Source organism: Carcharodon carcharias, chromosome 13 (assembly GCF_017639515.1).
Source record: "Carcharodon carcharias isolate sCarCar2 chromosome 13, sCarCar2.pri, whole genome shotgun sequence".
NCBI lineage: Eukaryota > Metazoa > Chordata > Chondrichthyes > Lamniformes > Lamnidae > Carcharodon > Carcharodon carcharias.
In genome coordinates this window covers 103,531,901-103,557,579 of record NC_054479.1, presented here as the reverse complement: position 1 = coordinate 103,557,579, position 25,679 = coordinate 103,531,901, and the positions used below count along the sequence as shown (strand labels likewise).

Below are 25,679 nucleotides of genomic sequence, written 5' to 3'. Positions count from 1 at the left end.
GACAGCTCGAAAGGTGGTATGGAAAAGATAGGGCAAGATACATGTGAAAGCCCATGGGCTAATGGAAAGTAGATTATCAAAGTTCAGACAAAGGACTTAAATGTCTGACAAGGTATTGTGAAATATAGTAAACATTCATAGACCAAAAGGCCTTGACAATAATCCATCTAGGCATCCTCTCCTGAAAAAGGGTATAAATTAAAAGACTTTGGGAATGGACTCTGAAGGAAGAGTCTGGTTAAACAATCCCGAGGGGTTCATGAAGCCAAGAAGACTCGAGCACCAAGAACTGAAAGAAAGAGCTATTCGTGCATGCCAGCTTCCTGCCCTTTGAAGGGTCATGAGGACTCGAAACGTCAACTCTTTTCTTCTCCGCCGATGCTGCCAGACCTGCTGAGTTTTTCCAGGTAATTCTGTTTTTGTTCTGGACTGATACTTGCTATTTGTCACAGTCATATGTTCTTGCTGTATAACTAGCAATGTTATAACCTGCCTTAAACTCTTATTAACACTCAACATCCCATTATATTGGTTCACTCAAACCCTGATTGAATAATGTTGACACTCTAGTAACATTCTAGGTTTAATTCAAAGGTTCACAAAAGTGAAAATTCTCACCACTGGCTAAACCATGTTTCTGTAACCTGTGGCTCTGGAGCCAGATGCGGCTTTTTTGCAGCTTCCAATCTTCTTCAGTTAGATTATATTAACAGGAATTAAGCCTAAAAATAATTAAATCAAGCAAAGAAACTGTGTTTTTATTGTGGGGATAAAAAGCTAATCATCATGCTCTCAATAAACTTATTTATGTGGTATAGTTACACCATGCTTATGGGTTATGCGTTTGGTTTGAGGAACAGGTATTATAGTTGTGAATATTATTGTTTTTAATATAGCTGAGATGATAAATTATTCTGAATGTGCCAATAAAAGCTTTCTTTAAACATGAACCAATAGTCGAAAATATTGTCTAATTTCGACATCTTAAATTATAGTTTGTCTTACAGGTGACTTTATGGACAAAATTTGAGTAAAAGCAAGTCAAAAAGGCAATAATTCAGAGTTAGGTCCGTTTTGATTTGTTCCCTTATACATAAATTCAATTGTGCCTATTTTATTTATTAAAATGCAAATTATACATTCTGCCGGAGACACTTAACAATTTGCCAAGTATTTGGTTAGAAATGCCAATTTTTTGTCTTGCGGCACCCAATAACTTTTCCTTTCAGCAATTGTTTTTTAAAAAGACTCTTCAGGTTAAAAGACTACTGACCCTTGGCCTATACCATAAGGTCCAACTTCCATCTCTGATCTGCTGCTCTTTCGCAATATTTAAAGTGACTTCGATCAGTTTACTGCCCTTGTCCCACCCCTGCTGGAATTGAGGCACTTCAATCACTTGCTGAGCCTGTGACTGGCCACTGATTATATTGGCCTTGCAGCTTCCTTCCTCGCCAGGAAAAAAAACACTTGGCTGGGCGAAAACAAACCTCTGCTGCTTCTGGATTTTATAGTATTCTCCAACTTCGCCAACATCTTTCTGCTCCTGCAACTGACTCTGAACTCCTCCTGCATCCTCATTCCCTTGAAAATAGAGGGGGGTGATCTCCAACAATAGGTTTGAGGAGTTCAGGGGCTTAATCAATAAGGTCAAGACTGATTAACTTTCTGCCACACCCCTCCCTTCCACTAGTCCACTGGAACAAACTTTCTCTGATTCTCTCCCCTGCCCTGAACTCACAGCTTTCCCTCATTCCTCTTCTAACTCCCTTCAAATCCTCTCCGAAATCAGCTTGTCCATGAGACCCATCTCCTGCTCCCTTGACCCTATTTCCACTAATTGCTGACCATCCAACTTCCCCTCTTCGTCCCCATGTTAGCTGATATTGTTAATGGTTCTCTCCCTTCAGGTGTTGTCCCTCTCTCCTTTAAATCTTCTGTCATCACCCTTCGCTTCAAGATCCCAACGTGCGGCCCTACTGTCCTTGCAAACTAGCACCTCATCTCCACCCTTCCTTTCCTCCAAAGTCCTTGAATGTGTTGCAACTCCCACATCTGTGCCCATCTTTCCCAGGATGCCATGTTTGAATCCCTCCAATCAGGTTCCTGCTCTTGCCACAGTTGTTAAACAGCTCTTATCAAAAGGCAGCAGGGTTTGGGAGATTAGATTAAAATTTGGAGAGAGTCTTTCACAGAATTACACAGTGCAGAAGAGGCCCTTCAGCCCATCTAGTCTACACAGGCATGTGAGAAACACCTGACCTACCTACCTAATCCCATTTACCAGCATTTGGCCCATAGCTTTGAATGTTATGGCATGCCAAGTGCTCATACAGGTATTTTTTAAAGGATATGAGGCAACCCACCTCCACCACCCTCCCAGGCAGTGCATTCCAGACGGTCACCACCCTCTGGGTAAAAACATTTTTCCTCACCTTCTCCCAAATTTCCTGCCCCTCACCTTGAACTTATGTCCCCTCGTGACTGACCCTTCAACTAAGGGGAACAGCTGCTCCCTATCCACCCTGTCCATGCCCCTCATAATCTTGTACACCTTGATCAGGTCGCCCCTCAGATTTCTCTGCTTCAACGAAAGCAACCCAAGTCTATCCAACTTCTCTTCATAACTTAAATGTTTCATCCCAGGCAACATCCTGGTGAATCTCCTCTGCACCCCCTCCAGTGCAATCACATCCTTCCTATAATGTGGTGACTAGAACTGCTCACAGTACTCCAGCTGTGGCCTCACCAAGGTTCTATACAACTCCAACATGATCTCCCTACTTTTGTAATCAATGCCTTGATTGATAGAGGCAAGTGTCCCATATGCCTTTTTCACCAGCCCACTAACATGCCCCTCCGCCTACAGAGATCTATGGACTCACACGCCAAGGTCCCTTTGTTCACTGAATACTTCCTTGTCAAATTACTCCTTTCAAAGTGTATCACCTCACACTTTTCATGGTTAAATTCCATCTGCCACTTATCTGTCCATTTGACCTTTGACCATCCTGTCTATTTCTTCCTGGACCACCCGGCCATTCTTTGTGTCATCTGCAAACCTACTAATCTTAGACACACACACACACAAACACACACACACCAGCCCCCCCACCCCCCGCATAGTCATCTAGGTTGTTTATATAAATGATGAATAATAGGGGATCCAGCACAGATCCCTGTGGTACGCCACTGGCTTCCAGTCACCAAAGCAGCCTTCTGTCATCATCTTCTGTCTCCTGCAACTAAGCCAATTTTGAATCCGCCTTATCAAATTACCCTGCATCCCATGTGCATTTGTCTTCTTTATAAGTCCCCCGTGTGGGACCTTGTCAAAGGTTTTGAGCCAGCAAGTTTCAAACAATTAAAGTTAGCTTTAACATGTCACTGATCAGTCACACCTATTCTGACTAAGACAATGTAATTTATTTGAGCTCAGCAATGGGTATTGCTAAGTCGGACTGGTGAGATTTCATTTCTGGAGTCAAAATTGATAAAAAGGAGAGGACAAACCCACATTAAGGGTCAGTTAGGTCCAATATGGGTAGTGAGAAGAAAGATGTTGGCCTTAGCTGGGTTCTGAGATAAAACCAGTTTATTAGGTAGATGCTGACTAGGCAAATCAAAAAGTAAATATTCTGCTTGCTACTTGAGCTATTGCAGTGTATGTACGTTATTTTTATGCTGTTGCAGGAAACATAGGATATGTTTCAAAGTACCTGTAATAGCTAATTTTATTGAGCCATTACTTCTGTAAAATAAACCAGCTTTGGTCACTGACCTTGTCTTATGAGTATTTGTCAGATCTGCTTCATGAAAGATTGGACAGTCACATGTTTGTACTGTATGTCAACTGGGAAAATGTTGTTACAGTCCCTGAACGACGCAAAACTCAGGAGTTTACAGAGTAAAGTTACAAAGTGACAAGTTTGCATTGGAAGTTTCCATTACAAATGTTGACATAGGAATTTTTTAAACAGACAATGTTGACACAAAGGCATGACAACAACATGACAACAGGAAGTACAGTTTGTAGACAGGAACTGCATGTAGATGTTGAATTTTTATTATGCAAAATTTTCTTCAAAACAGAAGATTTTCTTTCAATATTGGACTGAGAATCACAAACCATCAGTGCGGGTGAACAATCACGGCATGATAGTACCACTGCACATATAAATAAATCTCATCTTCCTGAAAATGTCAATGCCATGCTTACACAGAAGCATATGCATATATGTAATAGATGGTATCGCATATCTATTTTGAAACAGCTAACACACAATTAGTGAGCGCGTACATAAAGAAGCAATATTTCTTAATCAACAGGCCAAGGTCAAATGCTTTCTCCTACTGATACTGCATATGAACCTAACAAGACTAAGAATTGTCACAAAAAATGACATTATGATTCCTTAAACCTGATGTTCAGCTGCATCAATCTGATGACTGCAGGGAACTGCTCCAAAGTCAGACAATTTTGCAGGTGGCAATCTTTTTGAGTGATAGGTCTCACACTGTAGACCCAAGAAAGGATTAAGTCAATAGCTTAGCAACTTTTCACAGCTACCCAAGTGCAAGACAAAAATTGATTTAGACATCTCGCTAAAGGCAAGGAAGATTACACAGTCATACTATAATTGATTAATATGATGCTGACATCTCTAGGTGTTGGAAGGGGTGGAGGGGGGCTTGTGGAGGAGAATATCAATAGTTTGAAAATGTTTATATAATCATATTGATCCAAAAGGTTTTTTTTTGTTTGACAAGGTCACATTTATACTGGTGAATATACAACAGAACTATTATAAATGTATTATTCACATTATAATGAATGGTAGTCCAATGCAAATTGTTGGTTTGTTTTGTGACCAGTTTTGTTAGTCAGAATATTGTTTGGCTTCAAACCTTTTTTATTTATAAATTCCCCCGGCAGCTCCTCGGTTTAGTAAATCCTACTTTATTGTAGTGTGAAATTGAAAGCATCATATTCCACTGTTTTACTTGGGAGGGGGTTGGGGTGGTGGTGGTGAGAAGCTGTTGTTGTTTAATAATAAATGTTTAAAAGTAGAAAACATCCTTGTTCATTGTATTAGATAATTATGAAAACATGCAAAGGGTGAACCTGTCCTTCTCTGTGCAATACTTCAGATTCAAAAAGTCAAGACTGCATTTCTACTCACAATACCGGATAAATGGACCTTGTGCTGGGGATGGGCAAATCAAACCACATATTTAAAGCTCAATAGTTTGCCTTTACGATAATAAGAAAAAAATAGAAATAAATTGTGTTTGGTCAGTGGCACTGCCTGTAAAATAACGATTAACTGTATAGTTAATGTGTAATAAAAAACTAGTGATAAATGAATACATGAGCTTCCCCCATATTTAAAACTAGAATGCATATTCCTCACCCTCACACATCCCAGGTTTTATTTTACGATTAGAACAATATTTTGACTAACAAAGCTGATCACAAAACAAACCAACAATTTGCATTGGACTACCACTCATTATGGTGTGAATAATACATTTATAATAATTCTGTTGCATATTCACCAGTAAAAATGTGACCTTATCAATCCAAAAAAAAAACCTTTGGATCAATAAAATTATATAAACATTTTCTAAGAATATCCTAATTTTGACTACCAGCTTTATAAATAGTTGATATCATAGATCAGACATAAAATTGAAAGATATTTTTTCATCATGGAAAGAGAATCAATTATTCAATCCACATTTCTAATCATTTTTGTAAGACTATCCTGGCTTGAAAATGCAATTGTGGTTTTGTGACTAGGAATTTAAACGTATTCCTTTTTACGTCACTGATTATGTGTAACTTCAAAATAAATTGTTTCTTTGCAAAAATAACAAATCGTACTAAAGTTGATTATTGCAATCAACTCTTACTAAAAAGGTACTTTGGGAATGATCACACATAAAGGGAAAGTAAAGTCTGCATTGGTGAAAAGATAATAATCAATTATATCTGTTTTCTATTCTATGTGGTTCATAACATTTACATCAATTACAGGGGTTAGCCTCTTTTTAAAAAATCCCTTTGCCTTCTTTCTGTTTTTTTAGTTTCTATTTTCCTTCTTTTTAGTTTTCTGCAGCATTTCTCATAGGAGAGGATGATCTGCTTCCAGGCACATTCCAATGTCCTTTCAAACTAGGGGATGTACAAACAGTTTTTTCCGAAATAATTCTGAAACTTTGCCCTCATTCCCTTCATTTGCAAACATTCAGTGCAACCTAACAAAATGATTAAGAGCTTGACAATGAAGACTTGAAGGAAAACTCTACAGTGTCAGTAACAAGAATAAAAAATTATTATAAAACTTAGCAGCAACTCCTGGAATAAATGATGCATTTTATTTTTGAAAACACAGCAATGCAGTGAATTACCAATTACTCTATGAATGGTGGCATTGTTGAAGGATGAATGATAACTAGAACAAGGCAGAGCCCTCCATTTAAGTATTGTCAAATTTAACCTCTGAGTCACAAACTCAAGGGCCTTAGTTTAGCATTTCAGATAGGTGCCTCAGCAATACTGCACTCTCTCAGCACCGCAGTGAAAGCTAGTGTCAGCTTGTTTCAATTGGTGCTACGCATGCCTCTCAGTCAGAAGGTCCACGATGGGAAGACTTCATAGCACCATCTGTGGAGGAGCTGGGCGTTCTCTCACAATCTTGGCCAACATTCCCTGATCAAATTTCAAAGTGGCAAAGGAAATTCATGGGAGGAAAGTGTGGTGTGATTCATTTGGGACAAAGAAATAGGGATGCCACTTATCGCCTGGAGTATAAGAATCTAAATTGTGAGGGGCGGTTATGTGTACAGGAGAAAAGGGGTCTGGGAATATATATACGTATTATATTTCTTTAAAAAAAATCACATTTGAAGACTGAGGCACTGCAGCTTTAAAACTCTATGGAATGCTTGCTAACTTTTAAATGCATAACTCACTTGTAACTGAGAACTAGTTTCTGCATGTCCCAGTGCACTACTAAATATAAATTGCTAATTAGAGATCACTCATTTTAGCAATTTTAAAGAAAAAAATTATGCTCATTAAGTTGAAGATTGACAGTAAAGGAAATGGAATATTCTCTTTTCAGCATACAGTGAAACTAACTCAATACCATGTACTGTTCCTCCGTATTGGCTTACATAAAAAGTTGAAGATATCTGTTACACCATAAGATCACAGTAATGAGGACTTTAGCAATATGCATTCTAGACTGGATTATGCTGGAAATATGTACAATTGTATACAAACAAGAGCTCAGTAGTGCAAAATGATGTGTGGAGTAGATGTGCAGTTGCATCTTGCCATATCAATTTAGCTTCAATGAACAGATAGCTTAAGCTTCAGCATGTAGAAAATTATGCTTATGACCCTTATATTCATTGTGTTTTTTCATACATACCAATTGTATTAGCATTTTGAATAATCTCATTAGATTGCAATCAGCCTTTAATTCTGTTAGCATTTTTGTAGCAATCAAGACCGCTAGGTATCTGTTCCTTGTAATGTGAGCTCAGGGAATGGTATGTAGTATAACTCAAGTTTACAGTTGACGAAGTATTGTTATGTTTGAAACCTTGTTAAACTTCTAATTGTAATCGTAACCAAAGAACTGTTTAAGCTGATCAAGTTGTCTGTGTAAGAGAGACCCGTCATGTGGCCTGGGCTATTACCCATGAGCCAATCACAGAGGCTGTCATGCACCCATTCCTAATATGGTAGCAATGTGCCACATGGACTTAACCAGTACATAAGCCCAAATAGACTAATCAGAGCTATCATACACCCTGAGAACCAATCATTGGGCAAAAGAGGACAGTGCATGAAGAAAAGAGGACACAAAAAGCAGGTAAAAGAAAAAAGTTTAAAGACCCTGGCACACAGCACAGCAGAGAAGGATCCACACTGAAGCAAGTGAAAAGATGATGACAGCGTCAACTGTGCCCTTGACTTGCACAGGAAGTAAAGACTGATTGTGACCAGTTATCCAGCATCCGCAGTTTTTTTGTTTTTACCATTGCCTGGTTTGTTAAGGTTTGTTGCATGTTAATGCTTAATACATTTGCCTGAACACTGAACTAAAGTATCTTTCTATTGTCTTTTTGTCTCTTCCACAAAACCTGTCCGTAAAACATACAATCATGCAATAGTCTGAAACTCAGATGAGCAGTTTCTTCTGTGCCAAGTTCCTACACACTTCAAAGTGAAGCTGCCTACTTAGGGCTGAATTTAAACACTTTGTTTTGTGAACTTGCACCCAAGGAATACTAGAATAGATTCACTCAAGGCTAAAAACCCAGCAGCCAAAGAAAACTATTAAAGCATTTTATAATGCTCAATGTTGATTATGATCCATAGGTGAAAAAAAAACTGCCAACCCACAGTATCACCCAACACAAAAAAGTTTGTTTGAAGCAGTATCCAAACAAACATTATTGAGTCATAAAGTGATGCATATCACAATGCCTATTCTAATAATCTGCTGAAGGCAAAACATTATGCTGGATTAAAAAGGATCACAAAAATAGTATTCACTGCAATAAATTTAACATTGGTGTACCAACAGTTAACTAGGTATCACAAAGCACTGGGCACTATCACAAATACATCTGGGCAGGAAAGGAAGAGAGATAACTCAAATGGACAGCTTGCATACTTCACTTGTAATCAAATGGAGCTTGAAAGAATATCCCATTTAATCATTTCCCTTGGCAATGTGCACAGTTGTCAGTAGAAGGTGACCTTCATCATCTTATGATTAGGCTAAATCTGAAGTAATAACATTGTGGTGTGTAGGGTACGCTTTCGTACATTTTTGTCTGGGCAAGTTATTTTGTATAAAGCAAAAAGGAATATTTACAAATTCATATGTAGACAATTAATAAATTAATCTTTGTATGTCTGAGAACAGAGCAAGGGTTAATGAGTAAGGCTATTTCAATATGTGGGTACATACTTTGATCGATTAAAACCTCATTTAGTGACTGTGAGTTGACTGCCATCACTGAATCCCCCACCATCAATATTTTGGGGGTCAACAATGGCCAAACTTAACTGGACCAACTATATAAATACTGTGACTATAAGAGCAGGTCAAAGGCTAGGAATTTTGCAGCGAATAACTCACCTCCTGACTCCCCAAAGCCCGTCCACCATCCACAAGACATAATTCAGGGGTGTGAGACAGAATGCTCTTCACTTGCCTGAACGAGTGCAGCTTCAACACCACTCAAGAATCTTGACATAATCAAGGACAAAGCAGCCCAGTTGAGTGGCATCCAAGTTTGGTAATTGTTGACCCCCAAGATATTGATACCTTAAAAATTCATTCCCACCACCAGTGCACAATAGCAGCAGTGTGCAACATCTAAATGCAATGCTGCAACTTTTAAATGTTTCTCAAGCAGCGCCTCCCAAACCTATGACCTCTACTGCTAGAAGGACAAAGGCAGCAAAGTACATGGGAACACCAAGATCTCCAAATTGCCTTCAAGTCACAGGCTACCCTGACTTGGAAACATATCGCTGATCCTTCATTGTCATTGGGTCAAAATATCAGAACTCCCTCCCTAACAGCATTGTGAACAACACCACACAGAGTACAGAATTTCAAGAAGGCAGCTCACTAACATTTTCTTAAACACAATTAAGGATGGGCAAAAAATGATGGCCTTAAGAAACAGGAGCAGGAGATAGCCTGCTATGCCATTTAATAAGATTCTGACTAATCATGAAACTCAATTTCACTTTCTCACCTGGTTCCCACATCCCTTGATTCTCTTTGAGTCCAAAAATCTACCAATCTGAGCCTTGAAACTACTCAACAACTGAATGTCCACACCACTCTGCGTTTGAGAATTCCAGAGATTCAGAAACCTTTGTTCGTTTCACTCCAAAATGGCTATCCCTTTATCCTGAGGCTATGCTCTTTGGCTCTAGACTCTTGTCAACAGCTAGGGGAAATAGACTTTCGGGCCTAAATTTTCAGCCATGTGTCAGGTGCGCAAAGGCAGGAGAATTCCTGGTTCTGCAAACCCAATTTCTAAAAATGTCCCGGGGAGGTGGGGTTCCCTGGTGACCCCGGAACAAGTGCTCAGGATGCCAGGTGCGGAGATGGGATGGATGGAAGGTATGCCTCGATACTCCGGCACTGTGTTGAAGTTTAATATAAAAAACACAAAACATAAATTCTCCCCAGCCCTCACCACCCCCCCCGTACCCCATCCATGCCAACCCACACAACCACATGCCCTCTTCCCACTCCCATGGCCTTTTATAGCCCCTATGCCAACCTATGCCCCTCTGCCCATTGCCATGGCCTTTTGTAGCTCCTATGCCAACTTAGTGTCAACTCATGAACGCCCACACGCCACTCTTTTCCCTAACACCTACCTTACCAATTCACCTAGTATCCACCATGGGCAGACCTCAGGACCCATGTGGAGATAAAATAAAATTCTATTGCAGACTTAAAAAAAATTACTACATTTACATTCCTTAAACCATGTTATCCCTTATAACAACAAATATTTCACTCAATTGCATAATCCTTTATAAAGGCAAGCATTGGAATTCACAGCCCCATAACCAAAAGTCCATTACCACTTGGAGCTGTCAATCAAACTGTTAAAAGGCAGGCATCCAATTGTGGTAACTGACCACTGTGAAATCAGTCATGCAGAACTTATTCAGCAGATGGAACCCCCTAAGGCTTATGTCAACAGGCAAGAATGAAAGAGCCACTGCTTTAAATGCTTTGACGCCTTGACAGATCGTCTCCACACTTTTGACAGTTCCAATGCGCTTCACAGTTCCAATGAGTTTATACTTTTTACTAACATCTATGCCTAGTTTTAGTAATCCCAAAGGGCATCTTACTACCCCCAAAGGGCACCTGTCCTCTCCAAAAGAGCACCCTGGCTATCCAAACAAATCAACAAATACTGCTCCTACCAGGTCTAATCTGCACATGTCAGGTTTCAGACACCTCTCGCGCTAAAATCATGAGGGGAGGCAGCTGCTGAATTTTATGGGCAGCTGCCTCTATAAAACGCGCATGCCCAAATCCCAACACGGGCCCATTTTTGCCACTGTGAAAATGGAAGGTGTGATATTTGGGGGTGGGACTTCCAGATTTGGGTCTCTTCCACCATTTTCACCATGACGGAGAAGCGCTCTGTCATGGTGAAAATCTAAGCCTCAGGATCTTGTATGTTTCAATGAAGTCACCTCGCATTCTTCTGAGCTCTAGAGAGTAAAGGTTGATGTTACTCCTCATGCACAATCATCTCATCCCAGAATCAGAGAAACTCTCTCATATTGGGACCACTCTTCCCCAGAGGATCTCTTATTATGAGATTATTAATTAACCATGTTTCATTACACAAACCAAGATCTAAAATATCCTCCTCCCTGGTTTGTCCTATGGTGTACTGTTCCAGGGAACAGTCTCGAAAGCATTCCATGAACTTGTCCTACAAACTACTTTTGCCCTTTTTATTTGTACAGTTTATATGAAGACTGAAGTTTCTTTATGATTATTGCATTGCCTTTGTTACAACCTCCTCTTATGCCTTGATTAGATGTTCTATTCAACAGTTTGGTTATTATTAGGGGGCCTATAAACTTCTTTCACCAGAGTTTTCTGATCCATGTTTTTTCTTATCCCCACCCATATTGATTCTACCTCCTGCTTTTCTGAGTCTAGACTCTTCTCTATTGTACATAGGTCATCCTTTATTATCAGAGCTAGCCACCACTCCCCACCTCCATGCCCCACAACCCCTCTTTCCATTTTGTCTGTCTTTTTGAAATGACAAGTATGTTTGGTTACCATGCAACCAGGTCTCTGCAATGATTATTCAAAACTTCTGTCATTAATTCCGGTATCTTGTTACGAATGCTTTACGCATTCAGTTAAATTATCTTTAATTTTAACTTCTAATACAAAAATAAAATACTGCAGATGCTGGAAATCTGAAATAAAAACAGACAATGCTGGAAATATTCAGTAGGTCTGGCAGCATCTGTGCAGAGAGAAACAGAGTTAATGGCCAGAATCTTGCGGAGGTGACGAAGGTCTTGGCTGATTGCTGGAGAGCCGGTGGGCACCACCCCCCCCCCCCCCCCCCCCCCACCACCCCCCCACCCCTTTTAGGGAAGGCCTGCTGCATCTTGTTCCACTCAGGCACTTGACAGGCCAGCAGCGGGCTTTCCCTTGGGATCAAGGGCGTCAGCTGAGGGCTGCCGGCCAAGCAGAGGCTGGCAGCTCTACTGAAGGTCAGCACTGGGGAGGTATAACACCCACCATGGCCTCGAGTTGTCGCTGGATCCCAGGCCAGAGGTGAGTGATGGTGGGAGGGGGCTCACAGGGGAGGGGGGCTGGCAAGGGCAGGGGAATGGCTTTCAGCTGGCAACCCCTCCCCCACCCTTCCTGAAGCAGGGTCCCTCGATCAGGCATCGAGTGCCTTGGAGCAAGGGACCCTGTAAGAAACCCGACAGGGTTTGCTCATCATTCTCCCTGCATGGAGGAGACTCGTTGCTGGGTGAATACCAGCTGCAGCAGGATAAGACCCTAGAGAGGGCATTAATTGGCCACCTAAGGGCTTCAATAGGCCGCAAGAGGATAGGTAGTCCACGGGCTCTCCTGCCACAGACTTAATCAGGGTGGAAGTGGGAAGGTACCTACCCGCCACCCTCATGCCTGATTAAATGCAACCCCCCCACCACTAAACTCACCAAATGGGAGAGAAAAGATTCCACCCAATAAAAAGAGTCATCGACCTGAAACATTAACTCTGCTTCGCTCTCTGCAGATGCTGCCAGAGCTGCTGAGTATTTCCAGCATTGTCTGTTTGCATCTTAATTTAACTTACTATTGCTCTCCTTTTTGACCTTATCTACTGATGCACTATTACCACTTAACATTTCATCCCTACCTGTCACACTCAGCTTTTCTTTACTATTGCCAGCAAAGCTCACATCCTGAGAGTGAATAAAAATAGCCTTTATTTTATTTAATTGACAAAACTTCCATTTATATAGCACCTTTAATGTAGTAAAAGGTCTCAAGGCTTTCCATTTAAGTGTTATCAAACAAAATTTGACACTGAGCCACATAAGGAGATATTAGGGAAGATGACCAAAAGCTTGATCAAAAAGGTAGGTTTAAAGGAGCATCTTAAAAGGAGGGGGATGTTGTAGAGAGGCTTAGGAATGGAATTCCAAAACTTATGGCCTTGGCAGCTGAAGGTTCAGCGCCAATAGTGGTACGATTAAAATCATGAATACTTAAGAGGCCAGAATTAAAGGAGAACAAATAATTGGAGAAGATTATAGAAATAGGGAGGAGGAGACCATAGAGGGATTTTGACAACAAGTATAAGATTTTTAAAATGGAGGCAACATTTAATCAGGGGCTAATATAGGTCAGCAAGCACTACTTACTCAATATTTAACGCCCCAAAAAAGATAGGCTAAAATACACATTGTATTAGTGAAGTCAAAATCAATATATGTAAATGCATGTACAGATATTGAAAAATTATTAGGAAGGCAAATGGAACGTTAGCCTTTATTGCAAGAAAAATGGAGTATAAAAGTAGGGAAGTCTTGCTACACAGTACAGGGCATTAGTGAGACCACACCTGGAGCACCGTGTACAGCTTTGGTCACCTTCCAGGGATATACGTGAGTTGGAAGCAGTTCAGGGTAAATTCATTGGGCTAATTCCTGCAATGAGGGGTTTGGCTTGGGGAAAGGTTGAGCAGGTTGGGCCTATACTCATTGGAGTTTAGAAAAATGAGGTGATCTTATTGAAACATAAAAGATTCTGAGGGGGTTTGACAGGTTAGATGCTGAGAGGATGTTTTCCCTCGTGGGAGAATCTAGAACTGGGGCACAGTTTCAAAATAAGGGATCTCCCTTTTAAGATTAGAGATGAGGAGGAATTTCTTCTCTCATAGGGCCGTTGGTCTTTAGAATTCTCTCCCACAGAGAGCAGTGGAGACTGGATCATTGAACATATTCAAGGTTGAGTTAGATTTTTGATCGTCAAGGGTCATGGCGACAGGCAGGAAAGTGGAGCGAAGGCCACAATCAAATCAACCATGATCTTATTGAATGGTGGAGCAAACTCGAGGGGTTGAATGGCCTACCCAGCTCCTATTTCTTACGTTCTTAATTAAAAATATCAATAAATAGTGGTGAGTAAAGCTGATCTTATTTTACATCTCCAGATTACAGTCAACCTTCAATGATCGCTACAAGCACAAATACTTGAAAACATTGTACTGGATGCCAATAGTCAAGGCACAAATTTCCCACATGCGCCAATAACCCTATTTGAGCAAGATATTACTGGCTCTGGATTTGAAGTTCTCCATATATTTCTTGATACCATTCAGTATGAAACTAGTTATTTTGTATTCAATAATCTTGAAATTATTCACTCGGTTTTGTTAAGCAAATACTTTATAATTGTTTGGGAGAGCTGGGGAGACATAAATATTTACAGTAGTGTAACAAATTTGAGTAATTTGGATATTTATATAATCAAACATTTGCTTCAGATATATGTACAGTACCTCATATCGTTCACCTGACAGGAAAAAGATTAACCAAATTGGGACATTTATTTCATATGAAGTTTTATACACAAAAGATGCGCTGAGTAGATGACTTCCAAAAAGGTCCTATTGAGATTACATTTCTATCAGGCAATTTGCATCCAACAACATCTTTTAAATTCTTGGTCCACCTTCAAGGTACCTTTATTATTCTACGATCAAAAAACCCTTGCTCCATTCTGCAGGCTGATAGTCTCCTGTATTTCATTTTAAAATCTAATGAGGACAGTAGCCTCCATCTTAATCCTTGTTATTTTGAAATCACCATATGTAAAACAGAGACTGGATTCCTGTGTTTTAAGAAGGAGAACCAACGAACTCACTCAAATACTTCTTTGAAAATTATTTCAGTTTTAATCTTGTTTCACTAAGATCAGGTTTTAGTATTGGAAATATGGTTAATATTAATAGACACAAAATATTGAAAAAAAATCACAAAAATTAATATTACCTGCACAGTTACCAGTTTGTTTTTGATGCATCTTAACTATATATTCCATGCGTAGTTCATAGGTCATCCCCAGAGCTATTACTTTGCCAGTTGAATCCAACAATAGACAATAACTTCCTAAATGCAGCTGCATCACCATGTAAGCTGGTTATGCACTCTAATGCCACTCCTTAATAAAATTACCATATTGTATCTAGAACTGGCAGTCAATGGTGCATTAACTCACCACAATATTTGTCTATGATTGACAGGAAGTCTGGCAATTCACAGAATGCGTTTGTAAGACATTATCCCTCTCTGACCCTCCTGGGTCTGGCAAAAGTTGTAGTTTAGGAATGGTCACAGTGCTTTTTATAGCACTTACCCCTTTTTAAACATGTTTCTGGGGATAGATTATAGGAATTTAAACTGATTGAGAATTTCCATGATCATTTTCTGCACTTGGTTTTGCAATCTGATTGGCAGCTTTTAACATAACATACCACATAGCTAAGACAGGCCAATTGGAAAGGAAAGAAGACAACAAATGCTACATTCATGTAGGCATAAAACATTAGTACTGGTACGTAGAAAATTTATTAAATATTTGTAAACTGATTTAATACACAAATGCTGCAGAATAAATCTCAAAGACTGACAGGCAAAGAGCGAAAATAAATTTGGTTTAAGACCAATTGTTATAAGCTTATGTCTGCCTTAGCTGTCCTCTTGAGTACAGCAGTGTTTGTCACTCCTGTAAATAATTCAAGTGTTCATATCCAGGAGCATGCAAACATGATTTAATATTTAAATGTATGATCGCAGGATCCAGGGGTGTAACAATAAGGCCATCCTGAAAGGCAAGCTAAAATATTTTAGTGAAACCCAGCTGGATACAAATCACCAAGCACAATTCACAGGCAGCAAAACAACATAGAGAAAAACTAACTCTAAGCAAATGCTACAACCTTGGCTCAGTTCTAATTCTCTCCTCGAAAGCATGTGCGGCCTGGTTCTTGATTGAGATATTGTCTTTCTTTCAGCTTATTTCTGACTATAAAAAACAGGACCTGCATTTTTAGCTTCCAGGTTTGAACAAAGGGTTATGTCTCTCAGCTTTTCATAAACATTTAGACACCCCATGTGCTTGTGTTATTTGTTTCTAAATGTGTAGTTATTTATTTTAAAACACAACACTCAAATACAACTCAAAAGTCCAATCCTCTCTATGAAGGAAAAAGATGATAAATACAAAACATGACTGAACTTGTGTTCTATCTCTTTGGCTATAAACCCTTACTTGCCTTCTTTACTGCTGTCACACACAAATTACTTTAGAATGCTCTCCTAAACTGGATCTTGTAGTATGTTTCTTCCTCCAAATCACTGGTTTACACCATTTTATCATCTTTTCGGCTTTATTTTTGTCCTCACTGACAAATCATTTACACACAATATAAATAATAATTGATCCGGCACAGATTTCCAAGCCCCAATGCCAAATCATCTTTCACTGTGATGCTGCTTCGTATGGAACTGCCTTTTGCTAACTTTGATTGGGACCATTCCTGATCCAGCCCTGACTTGAGGGCAGTTTTAGTGCCTGAACATTGTATTTCCTTCTCTTCTTATATTGGCATTTTCATTCCTGGCACCTGACAGTTCCCAAAGATCAAACAACCTAATTTATGAAGGCAGTGGATTATTAGAAAGGCTAGTGGTATGGGAATTTTGCATCAGGATATCTGGTGGTGCTGTATTTGTACTGACACCCTTAGTACTGATTACATTAGGTGAGCCAACCTTCAGATCTTTGATTTATTAGAATCTGGAAATAAATCCAAACACCTCGAAGCACAAGTACCAGTCATCAACTTGGTCTCAAAAGCTACGTCTGGTAGGAAACTTGGTAAAGCTCTCTATAAGGTTGTAAAAATGATCAATATCCTTTTGGATTAGACAAATGCCTAAACAGAATACCCTGGATGCAATTAGGAGAACCAGGCACAGTATGGACAACGGAGTCAGGTAGTTTGTTTATGACTGCCAGATGACTTCCTTGATGTACAATCAACCAGAAAGGACTCAAAACACAAAGCTATAAAACATTGTATAAACTGGTAATTAAGAATTAATCTAAAGAGGGTAGATTAAAAGATTCTACTGTTGTGAGCAGGAAAGATCATCATGAAGGACAAGACCTAACTGTCCTTGCACTAATGTTGACTGGAGAATGTTATTTTAAAACATATATGTTATTAGTTATCATTTTAAACAAGCTATCAGAGATCACAGGATGTTTAATACTAATGTTCAAAATGTTTAAATGTAATATGTTTGACGTTTATGTTAAGGGACAACTCGCTCACCAAGGTGTCAGCCTTAACTCAGTTGTAGCACTCTTTTCTGAGTCAGAAGATCATGGTTTAAGTTCTACTCCGGAAACCTGAACACATAGTATAGGCTGATAGTGTAGTACTAACAAAGTTCTGCACTGTCATACATGCCACCATTTGGACAAGATGTTAATCTGAGGCCCTGTCTTCCTGCTCAAGTGGATGTAAAAGGTCCCATGGCGTTACTTGAGTACAGGATACCGCCCAGTCCAATATTTATCTCCCAGTCAATACTGCTAAGACAGATTATCTTGCTGTGGTTTGCGGAACTTGGCTCTGCATAATTGGTTGCAGAATGGATGTACTTAAGAATTACTTAGTTGGTTGTAAAGTACTTTGGCATGTTTAAGGTAGCGAAAGGTGCTATATAAATGCAATTTCTTTCAATACCAGAGTTGCCTGGTGTATTAATTATATGAATGATGTCATGGTGTATGACCAAAACAGAAAAATTTTTTGGAAATACATGCCAGAGCAGACAATTTTTGCGTAGAAAACAGATAAATTAACTTTCCAGGTGCAGAGCCTTTGTCAGAGTTATTGGTTCTGGCCACAGATATTGACTGATCTAATGAGCGCTTCCAAAATTTCTAGTTTCTAGGCCAAATTTACGTTACCGCAATTGGAGTCATTGTTAGTTCCAAGTCATGCACCACCGGCAATGACAGATTGTGCAAAAATGCAACTTCCAGATCTGTGGGGCAGAAAAACCATGAAACTACTGAGAGAAAAAAAATTATAGCTTAGAAGTCCTCAAATTATAACACTGATCTGCCAACATCTTTTTTTAAGAAAAGGAACCATCACCATGTCAGTCACAAAAGACTTCGAGTAACTTCAACTTTTTTCATTCTCCCTTTTACTAAAAATCCTTTGATTATAGTAACATAGGTAATAAGAGTAGGCCATTCGGCCCTTGAGTCTGCTCCTCCATTCAACTAAATCATGGCTGATCTTCTATCTTAATGCCATTTTCCCACACGATTCCCATTTCCCTCAATATCTTTAATATCTAGAAATCTATCAATCTCTGTCATGAATATGCTCAATGGCTAAATCTCCATACCCTCTGGGGTAGAGAATTCCATAGATTTACCACCCTCTGAGTGAAGAAATTCCTCCTCATCTCAGTCCTAAATGGCTTACCTCTTTATCTGAGACTATGTTGCCTGGTCCTAGATTGCCCCCAGCCAGGGGAAATATCCTTCCTACATCTGGCCTGTCTAGCCTTATAAGAATTTTGTATGTTTCAATGAGATCACTTCTCATTCTTCTAAACTCCACAGAATACAGGCCCAGTCTCCTCAATCTCCCCTCATAGGACAATCCTGCCATCCCAGGGATCAGTCTGGTGAACATTTGTTGCACTCCTTCTATGGCAAGTCTATCGCTCCTTAGGTAACGGGACCAAACTGTACACAATATATAGAATAAAAGTAAAATACCGTTTTTATTTCAGGTTTCCTGCATCTGCAGTAAGTGTTGGAAAAATTCAGCAGATTTGGCAGCATCTGAAGAGAGTGAACATCCTTTGAATGTTTGTAGTGATCAAGTTGGGGGATATTTGCTTCAGCATTAAGTGTTCGCTGATCAGGTTTGGCACAACAACCTCAGTGAAATTCTTGTATTCTGCCACAATCTGAGGAGAACATTTCCTAGAACATTCTCAAAGAGATTGTATATTTTAAAGACAGGTAAAAGTGTAGTTTATCTGTGGACGGACTCCCACTCAGCTGGGTTGCAGTACTCAAATTAATTTCACATAAAGCCCTTGTGGCTAGCATAGGAGTATTCATCTGTGTTTGGGTCTTTAAACCTAGATGCCAATGATGAATCAACAAGATGGTAACTCGCTGCACAACCTAAACACTCTTAACCCCTGCTAATTTGGCTTTTGGCGGCTGATCGCTTCTCATCTTGCAAAATAATTTTGTTTACAACAAGTATTGGCATCAAATGACCTCATTTGATGGGCTTATTAAAGATGATGACATATGCAAAGCAATAGACATTAGAATTGCCCCATCTGACATCATTACAATGGATATCAACACGATTCTTTTCACAGCTCCATTTTTGAACAGCTGTAAGTTTGAATTTTCTGATTAAGTCAAGCACAGTTATAATTAGACCCTAATAGCTAAACTATTAGCTAATTAAACCAATGATTAATGAGCAAACCTAACAAGAGAAGAAATGCTGCCATTGTCTTTCTGTATGCTATAGCAAGTGAGGTACCATTTAATTACTTAGGTCTATGTCAGCTCCTACAATGGCCTGGTGACAAAAGGCACCACCCAGTCTTAAGGGAAATGAAACATGAATATCTTATGTGCTGCATCAGCTGATGAAGGGATTCGATACAGAGATGCTGTTCTCCCAGAGGAATTCAAAACAAAGGGGCACAATTTTAAAATTGGACCCAAGCTGTTCAAGGATGAAATCAGGAAGCACTTTTCCACACAAAAGGTAGTGGAAATTTGGAACTGTACTCCAAAAGGCCATGGATACTGAGGCAATTAAAATTTTCAACACTTGAGATTTTTGTTTAGTAAAAATCATGGGAAATGGAGCAAGGAATCGAGGAACAGATTATGATCTAATTGAATCAGGTTTTCAGGCCTGAACTTCCAATTCCACTTCCTATGTCAGCTACAAAGAGAACAGGATTGGGCTGAGAGCTCTTCAACTTAGAACACAATCAGCTTGGGTTCCTGCTCCCAATTACTGTCAGGCTGGAAAGTGCAGGTGCACAAAGCGGTTGAGGACAGGGGTGGGTATCTGTCATAATTGAGCAGCCTAATGGAAAATGGTCACTTGGGCAAATGTTAAGAATGTGACTGGTGCCAGAGAGCCATGTCCAGTAAGTAAGAAAGTTGAAAACAAAAACAAAAACAGAATTACCTGGAAAAACTCAGCAGGTCTGGCAGCATCGGCGGAGAAGAAGAGTTGACGTTTCGAGTCCTCATGACCCTTCGACAGAACTTGAGTTCTCAAGTTCTGTCGAAGAGTCATGAGGACTCGAAACGTCAACTCTTTTCTTCTCCGCCGATGCTGCCAGACCTGCTGAGTTTTTCCAGGTAATTCTGTTTTTGTTTTTGTTTTGGATTTCCAGCATCCGCAGTTTTTTTGTTTTTATTTAAGTAAGAAAGTTGCATTTTTTCCAAAATAATTGCAACAAAAGATGAACATATATAAGAGGATTCAATGTCACTCAATAATTGCATCTAAAACATCGACAAAATGCTAGTAATCTGCAGTTCCCTTGATAAAATCTATATGCAAATATTTTCTGTTCATCAGAATTTTCAGTGTTACCATAGTAACGGTAACTATGCAGTATTTGTCCAGACCACACTATTAGCATGATAACACTGATAGGATAATTCTCAGCCATGACTCCAACAAAGTTTTAATTAAAATTGTAACAGGACATAGGTAATGTGCATAAATAGCATGGACTCTGCAGGGTTGCTCGGGACCATTACAAAGGCGACTGCCTCAATGTGAAGCATTTATTCAAAAGCTAATTAGGTGATTAATGGACAAGAATACTCTATTAACAATATCTCATCTACAAACAGAATTAATTATACCACAGGGCCATGTCTTACAACAGCATGTTGTGATCTAGATTTTCTCTCAACTGACATAGAACTCAAACTCTTCCTACTGAAAAATAAAAGATGCACACAATGGAGTACAGTTGGATTACAATTTCTTCTTCCAGGCATGAAGAAAACAACTGTCATTTCTTTGTTGCATTTAACATAGAGAAAATATCCAAAGGTGCTTTACAGATGCTTAAGGAAAAGGAACAAAAGGCAGAAATATGAGCAGAGGTGACCAAAAGCTTGGTTGAAGAGGGGGGCTTTAAATGAGGCAGTGATGTTAAGATAGGAATTCCAGATTGTGGGGCATAGGTGGTTAAAAGGAAGGCTACCACTAGTGAGACAAAAGGAGGAGTGATGTACAAGAAGCCAATAATAAAAGAACAGTGAGTTTGTGGGGCTGGGTGGTTACAATATTGGAGGAAGATGCAGGTGGGATGTGGGCTATAGACAAGGTTTCAGCAGCAGAGGGTTTGAGGCAGGGTTGTAGGCAGGTGACCTTAGAGGTAGTATTTGCAATGGAGAAGGTTTATTGCGGGGCAAAAGGAATGGGTTCCAAGGTTGGATGTTGGACAAGTAGTCTGATAATAATAGAGACAATGATAAAGGTGAGAGTGGTGATGCACAGGTAGAATTGGATGTTGTTAGCATACATGTGGAAGCTGGTTCTTAAGTCATGGAACATCACATAGGTAAAGAAAGAAAGGAGGCTAAAGAGAGATCTTTGGGGATACCAGAGGTAACAGTATGGGTGTGCAAAGAGAAACCATTGCTTAAGGTACTCTGGCTGTGATCAGATAATAAGAATAGAATCAAGTGAGGATAGTTCCACTGAGTTGGACAATGGAAGAAAAGCATTAGAGAAGGATAGTTTGGTCAAGCATGTCAAAGTGCAATGGGATTGAGGACTTTGGAAAAATAATGCAACATTGCTGCAGTCATTTGTGACTTTGATCAGAGCCATTTAGGTTCTATTGCAGGTCAGGAAGCTAGAGGGATTCAAAAAGTGAGTTATGGGAAAGATGGGCAACAGATCTCGGTGAGGGCAACTTGAGAGGAATGGAAGGATAGAAATTAGGCAGCAGTTTTCAGGGACACAGGAATTTTTGTGAGGGAGGCATGGGAGTGGTGGTGGTGTTGTTAACATGAGGCCAGCAAAGGTCATTTGATGGGCAGCAATTTTGCGAGAACTGGATCAGGATAATAGGAGGTTGGTCAGAGAGGGCATGAGGGGAGATGAGAAAGAAACTAGAGGAGGTAACAGCAGGGTGCTCCTAAGGGTGGTTTGACTTGATGGGAAAGAGAAAGCAGCAGAAACAGCTGAAAGGAACCTCTCAATTGTAGTGGCCCGGAAGTTGTCATGAAAAGATAATACTTTTCATAATGTTATTGTGATTTATTTTAAAGTAGGAATAGTGGGTGCATGCGCGTGTAGTTGTTGGGGGGTACTTAATTGAATTAGAGACAGCTGGTCTGAAGGCTTTGATGTATCAGAAGAGAAGCTAGGTTTGAAATGCTAAATAAGTAAACATGGCTGAAGTTTTAGAATGTGAGGTGTAAAGGAAAATTGTCATTTTTAGATAAACCAAAGTAATTTGAATTTCAAAAGAGAGGGTGAAATGTTACACTTTGCCAGAAGAAGCCAAACAGTGTGTTTAGTTTTCCCAAAACTTATTGATAAAATTGGTACTAGGAAAGATTTTTATTATTAGAAAAGTAAAGTTGCAAAGACATATTGGGACAATGGGATTTACATTAAAAAGGAAGAAACATGTACAAAGGAGATGAGGTTATGTGTAAGATGATGGAATTCTAAGGTCAAACAAATGTGAAAAGCCTCCAGCCTCTATGTACCAAGCTGTTACCAATAGGAACCTGAACTAAGAGAATTTGCTGTGAAAATTCTGTCCAAGGTATTGTGTGCTTTGCCTGGGTCTGTTAAAATCTATTTTGTGTTTACTGTTGCCTTAATGGGGGTGTAACTGGGAGTCAGATTAATTGGAGGAGCTAGGAGTTATCATAGTAATAGTTTGTAGACCTATGCATGTGCTTAAAATTATTTCTTTTATTAAAAAATGTTTAGTTTAGTAAAAAACCTTGAAGACTCGGTGGATTTATTACTACTGAATTCAAGGTACGCATCTCGAAATAAAAATACAAATTGCAAAACAGTTGTGGCAGTTGTTTCACATTGCCCTCTGGGATTTGAGCAGCTTAGCATTTACCATCTGCTGTGCCATAACAGTGCAGAAAAGGAAGCTGGGGAGTCATCTCAGTTCTCCATGATTCTGGAGTGGTGGGTAGCATTGGCAGAGGAGAATAAGGCCCATTGGCACTTGATGTGGTCCAGCTAGATTTGGTAGATGGATGGTTAAATGTACCAGATATTCTCACGTCTTTGATCTTGAACTTGAGCGAACATGGTTATAGGGTTTAAAATTCCTTCCCTAAATCTTTCTGCCTTGCTCTGTATTTAAAACCTTTCTTCTGACTATCTTCTTGACTTCTTCTACTGCATTCCTCCTGCCCCTCCCCATGCACTACCTTTTGCAATGTTAAAGTTGCTATAGAATCCCGATTTGCTGAAATTAAAGTAAATATCATTTTGCATGTCTTTCTTGCGGTCTTTCTTGTTTCTGCTTTTGAACAGCAGATTCTGCCATTCACACGTCCTCTAGATACATCCTTTGTTTCTTTACTTGCACCATTACCGGTCCCTTTGATCCTGTACCACCAACTCTTTTGTCATTTAATCTCTCCCGTTTTCCACCCCATCACAGGTCCCTTTTATTCTAGTAAAGTTATTGACCTGAAACTTTAATTCTGCTTCTCTCTCCACAGATCCTGTCCAACCTTGCCGAGTATTTTCAGCAACTTTTGTTTCTGTTATGATTAAATATCAATTTTGTTTAAGATCCTTTTATAGATCTCAAGGTTTGGAACCACATTCTTGGAAGAACTTGTGATATGAAAAAAGTAGCTGCAAGGCCACAAGGTCTTTCTTTGTCCATGTTGCACTAAATATTTGGAGTCAATGTAAAGCAAGCAATTGTGACTAGAATGGTATTTTCACTGCCTAACTGAGTGAAAAGTCATTCAAGTGATGGATTAAAATGTCAATACACGTGGTGTGAGAATATGAATTATCCTTTGATAGTTGCCAGCTTTGTGAAATATTCTTGAATTGAAAGGTTGCACTAACTCTAGGGAGTGCTCACTCCCATTGAACAAACATTATCTGCGACATTAAGATACTGGCCTTCTGTCACTGACATTCGAGACTTTCAAAATTCAGTTGAATATTTTCAGGTTTATGATTTGGAATGTTCCCATTTCTGAAAAAAGCACAGTGGTGATCTTAGCATCATGAATGCAATTGCCCCGATTTAAACATACAGCAATTCAGAAACTTTCCTTGGTGGTTATAATCCGCTTAGTATTGTACAGTCAGTGTTTCTAACTCCAGATTATAAATCATTGTGCAGCAATCAGTGCATTCAATCACTCTGTTGTCAAATGGGAAACCTTTTTGTAATTATAAAGTGGCCCAAAGCATTTTCATTGTGGAACCAGCATATTTTTACAGACTGTTCTCAAAATGACAAAAGATGGATTATTGTTATGAATCCCTCCATGAGGAATTGGAATTTTCATGAATAAGTAATGGAGGGTGGGGGAGAAGTCTGTCCTAAGGTAAGAAAAAGTAAAATTACCTACCCTATTTTTCAAATTAAGTTACAATCCACATCCATGAATAGTCATTGGATGGGGGAAGAACACAAGGACATCATATATATAAGACTGATCTGTGCTTCCAGTATAGACATTTGACCGTGACTAAATTTCATCTGCTCAGGTGGTGCTGAAAATTTGCTTTTAAAATGTTAGCTGTTTTAAAATAAATATATTCTGGAGAATGGAATTTTGCTAAACAAAGTCATCATGCTGGTAAAGTCTGGGGATAAGGCCAATGCCAGTTAGCCAACTGAACTCCTATCATGTAAAAGAACAATGTTTAATTCTTATAAAAAATCACTAACTAATGATTTTCTTTGTATGTAGTTATGGTCCAAAACCAAGCAAATGAATCCTTATCTTGCCAACTTTCTACACAATTCCTTTTTAGTATACAAATCCTTGAGCGCCATTCTTTCTTTGATACATTATTTAGAATGAAACCACAGCACTGAGTAGCACCTGGCAATTCTATTGGCGGGGGGGGGGGGGGGGGAAGGGGAGGCGGTGTGAAATAACAGCCAAGTTCCAACCTGTGCTTGCAGGACACCCTTATATATACCCTCTTTTGACAGCTTTCAGGAACAAGAAACAATGTCAGGTTGCTCCCTGTATCATGGGTCACTGAGGTCAACGACAATGAGAGTACAGCAGGGCAGCTAACTACACAGAGACTGGGAAGATCTGGTGCTGTGCTGCTAACTCAGCTCCTTACTGAATAACTTTGTTTATACATTGAAGGCACCATGTTTTATGTCAGAGATAACTACCAGTTAGCCTAAGGAGTACGTTAGAAACAAACACAGAAATTTTAAGTTTCAAGCAGCCACTTTGAGATGG

At 39.5% G+C, this 25,679-nt stretch overlaps 1 protein-coding gene across 8 annotated transcripts in view; it reads right to left on the bottom strand.

Annotated features, from left to right (window-relative positions):
- apaf1 (apoptotic peptidase activating factor 1) overlaps nucleotides 1-25,679 on the bottom strand; it is a 216,482-nt gene that overhangs the window by 23,097 nt on the left and 167,706 nt on the right. Inside the window, exon 30 of one of the 8 annotated variants that reach the window (XR_005944817.1) lies at nucleotides 24,364-24,439. The exons of the other annotated variants lie outside the window; for them this stretch is intronic. The gene's annotated coding sequence lies outside the window, so the exon portion shown is untranslated. The remainder of the gene's footprint in view (nucleotides 1-24,363; nucleotides 24,440-25,679) is intronic. 8 annotated transcript variants of the gene reach the window in all.